Consider the following 4,458-nt stretch of genomic DNA (forward strand, 5'->3'; position numbering starts at 1 on the left):
TTTTGATAAAACATTCGTCCATAATAAGACCAGGAACATGTTTTAAGAAAATAAATAGGGTCGAGTTTGATTTCATATTGGCTATAAACAACTCTTGGGGCTAGAATATAGTCCTACACCATCTGACTTTCAGATCTTGTGCATTTATCATCAGGTTCCTTCCAAAGACCGTGCACTACAGCTCTTAAATGAAACATCAAGTGACACTGTATTTTTTTATGTCTCTTGTAAGTGTGAAGATGGAGGGTGTTCTGGATGTTACACTCTGTCTGTGTGTGTGCAAACTGATGAGCAGCATGCTGCTGTGTTTGTCTGTAGTCACACACACCATCACTGTGGTCAGTCTGTGCTGCAGCTGCCTGCTGTTATTTACAGACCTTGCTGTCACCAGTAAGCAGAACCACAAACTTTGCCCATATTTTCCACTTAATTTATCAGTTTAAAGGTTCACCCAAAAATGGAAAGTTGCTGTTAATTTACACACTCTCAGGCCATCCAAGATGTAGGTGACTTTTTCTCCAGTGGAACAGTAAAGAAGATTTTTAGATGAAACTGTGGTCCTCTGTGATTCATAAAATGCAAGTCAGCGGCTACCGGCGCTTTGAGAATAAAAAAAACATATCAAGGAACACAGGAGTCTCCTCTCTATTGAGGTCTTATGAAGCGAATCGATCGGTCTGTGCAAGAAACTGAACATTATTCACAACATTATTACCTGTAATCTGAGCCTCAGGCAAACAGTGCTTTGCCAGGCCTACGGTGTTGTGTTGCTGCTGATGCCACCTTTGATTGCTGTGGAGTTGTTGGTTGATCTGCTGCATTCTCAAGATGGGCGAATAAAGGGACAAGATGCAAGACGGCGAGATGCAAGTGAATCCCTCTCTATGAGAATTGGCTATTTCGGATGTCTTCTAGCATGGAGCGTGAGCGGGATCTACAGCAGCCATGACTGGACGCTGGAGCAGGGAAAAAGGTGGCCATCTTCTCACCTGCCTTCCCAGCGCTGATGAGTTTTCCTGGGTTCTTCCTGCTGTGGTGGTCCTGTTGAGCCTGACGGGGAGCCTGGGCCTGTTCAGGATGAAGGCGTCCAGAAGACAGCCTGACTCATGTGAAAACACACAGACGGGCGAGAAAAAGGACTGTTTAGGCCCCGGGCTAATGCATATGTCTCAGACTCTGGTTGACTCCGAAAAAACACCCAACAGCTGCGGCGTTCACATGGCTGGGTTTGTGTATGGTGAGCCACGATGGATCTGTCCTGGGAACGGTGTCTAGTGCGCTCAACAAACCGGTTTGGCAGACAATATCAAGAAACAAAAGCAATCATCCAGCCATGCAACATCAGCTCAGTCCAAAAGCGATCTTCTTCTGGATGTCACATCATTGGTGTTCAAAACGGAGCAATGGGTCTTTAACAGGACAGACCCAAAGTCTCAAAGAAGACACTGTTGGTTTCCCAAAAGGGAAAGTCCCTGCTCAGGGCGAGAAATCTTCACAGGGTTGGTATGTCATGGAGGCATATATTTAAACTGTACAGAGACATATACTGCCATCAAGATGACGTCTTTCATGGGAAGTCCATGGTTATAAGATCAAGACAAAGCAGGTCTCATTCTGCATGTGCTACAACAGCGTGGTTTCGTAGATAGACAGAATGTCCTAGACCAGGGGTGGGCAAACTTGGCCCTTCCAGGCCACTTTCCTTCAGAGGTTAGCTCCAACCCTAATCAAACACACCTGAACCAGCTAATCATTGTCTTCAAGACTACTAGAAGGCTACAGGCAGGTGAGTTTTATCAGGGTTGGATCAAATCTCTGCAGGAAAGTGGCCTGGAAGGGCCAAGTTTGCCCATCACTGTCCTAGACAGTCCAGATCTGACTCCTATTGAAAATGTATGACCAGCCATGATAAGGAGAATCAGACAACGACGATCACAGACTGCTGAGCAACTGAATTCTTGTATCAAGCGAGATTAGTACAAATTAGTACAAAAATATTTGATTACTAATTTACTATTTATGCAATGATTTATTTCAAAGTAAACAGAGGCTGCATTAGTAAAATCTGTTTTAAACTGATTGCAAAAGAGGAATCGTTTTGTATATGAATTCTACAGAATTGGTCCAAACTGCTGTCCCACAACCAAAAACATTTAAAAAGCATTTAAGTATTTAAATCTTAGACGTTTACTAAGATCCTTCTGTTCTCTATTGAAACACACAATCATATTTAAAATATTAGTAAGCTTAATATATATAAAATCATCATTTATTGGGTACTTTCAATTGGAAGGTGGCTGTCCCGAACCCTAACCCCTAAATTTCAACTTATGAAAATTATATAGAAACAATTTTTTTTCCATTGTTGTTTTTAAAAATGTCTTTTTGATTCTTAAAAAATGTCTTTTTGATTCTTTTAAAAAGTGAAGTTAAATTTTTATTTATTTTTTTGTAAATTATGAAACTGTTAAAAAATGTGCCCAGCATTTTCCATGTCACTACCGAAACAGTGCATGTTTTAGTCCACTGGCTGAGACTGAAATTAACTACACCCCTGCATTTATGTTCAGGAAATATGTATGTCTCTCTCTCTTATAGCTACAGGGTGAGAAGACTGGCCCCATCATTCTGAGGTAAATGTGTTCAAAAGTCTGAAAAATCTGTGTGTAACTCTAAGGAACGTCACTACCGAACACCTTTTTTCTGCAAATAAGCACACTTTTTTTTTTTAGGAGTTATTCCATATTTAATTTTTATGTGTACACAACTGTTCAGAACTGTGCTAGCTAACCATGTGCTGATTAGCATCTCTGAGATAGGTTCAAAAGTATCTAAAATTGTCACTACTGAAACATTTGGTGGAGTTTCGGTAGTGACATCTTTTTTTTTTGTGGGTGTTATCCCATAAAATTGTCACTACCGAAATAGTCATGTGTGTAACTCTAAGGAACGTCACTACCGAACACCTTTTTTTCTGCAAATAAGCACACTTTTTTTTTTTTAGGAGTTATTCCATATCATTTAATTTTTATGTGTACACAACTGTTCAGAACTGTGCTAGCTAACCATGTGCTGATTAGCATCTCTGAGATAGGTTCAAAAGTATCTAAAATTGTCACTACTGAAACATTTGGTGGAGTTTCGGTAGTGACATCTTTTTTTTTTGTGGGTGTTATCCCATAAAATTGTCACTACCGAAATAGTCATGACCGAAACAAGTCATCATTGTTTCGGTAGTGACAAAAGAGAACACATATACTTCATATTTGGGGTAAATAAACAACATTTTAGTACAGTTATGCAGTTGTTTTAGTATGTTTTAGTTGTTTTTTAGTATGCAAGTTCAAATTCAGTAATGTGATGTGGTTGCTACATTACTGTCATTACCGAAAATGTGCAGTCACAACTGAAACATGGAATGTTTTGTCAAAAATAAAGTATACTGAATTATCAACCAAGATGTTATGATGTTCAGTGTATATTCAAACTAATGAATCCTTAACTTTGACATCAATATGATCAACTTTTTCGCCTTTTACAAAGAAAAATTGGATTCAAAATACAACAAATCTCATAAATTACACTTGAAATATTGTTCAAATGTAATTGTTATTGATTTACCTCTGAAAAAAAAATAGCAAAAAAATATATTTACAATGAGGATTTAAGCAAAATCTTAATAGGTCAATATAACCCTTCTAATTAAATTATTATTACTGTGTTTCAGTAGTGACAAATTTGGGGAGAGGACAAATATTCCAAAACTTTCTGAAAATACAATATGAGAATTAACTGCACAATTACTAGAAATGTGTACCTTGGATATTATACAATTTGCATACATACAATTTTTTTCAAGACGTTTTCTGTAGAATGGCCCATATACACATCGCAGTTAGCAGGAGGATCTTGAAAATCAACACTGACAAGCTGACATGACTTTGATAACACCATCTCATCTGGAAAAAATGTGATTGCAAATGTGTGAACTCTGAATTACCTCTGATAGAGGAGGTTTATGAAGCTGAAAACTGCAAAAGGAGATGGCCGATCCGTCAAAGTCTGTGCAACGAAAGACAAACACGGTTGATGGATCGTCTATGCATGGCAAAATCTGATAGAAGACGACAAATTAAGGTTGCCAAAGAAGATGTGTTAAGAATTTGTGAGTTTATGAGGTGCATTTCTCTAGCAAAGTAAATAATCGGTCTGTTTTGAGAGCACCAGCTGGTTTCATGTGAGATTGTTGCGTTAATTTTAAACCCAAAACCAGTTTACGGTTCCCTAAAAAAGGAATAGGGCCCGAGGGGTGCTGTGCTTCACAGAACAATAGTGACATATGAGCAGTGGCATTTAGAGTTAACATAAAAAATAAAAATGTGCAATAAAGTATTTATGCGTACAGAAGCGCTTGAAGGCACTGGTTATTTGTCATGAGCACATTCATCAAATTCCAAA

General features: G+C 38.4%; 1 pseudogene; it reads left to right on the top strand.

Moving 5' to 3' along the window:
* Positions 1-239: 239 nt before the first annotated feature.
* Positions 240-4,090, top strand: LOC107712941 (uncharacterized; annotated as a pseudogene).
* The last annotated feature ends 368 nt before the right edge of the window (positions 4,091-4,458 follow it).

The sequence above is a fragment of the Sinocyclocheilus rhinocerous genome, unplaced genomic scaffold (assembly GCF_001515625.1).
Source record: "Sinocyclocheilus rhinocerous isolate Xijiao unplaced genomic scaffold, SAMN03320098_v1.1 scaffold147, whole genome shotgun sequence".
Classification (NCBI taxonomy): domain Eukaryota; kingdom Metazoa; phylum Chordata; class Actinopteri; order Cypriniformes; family Cyprinidae; genus Sinocyclocheilus; species Sinocyclocheilus rhinocerous.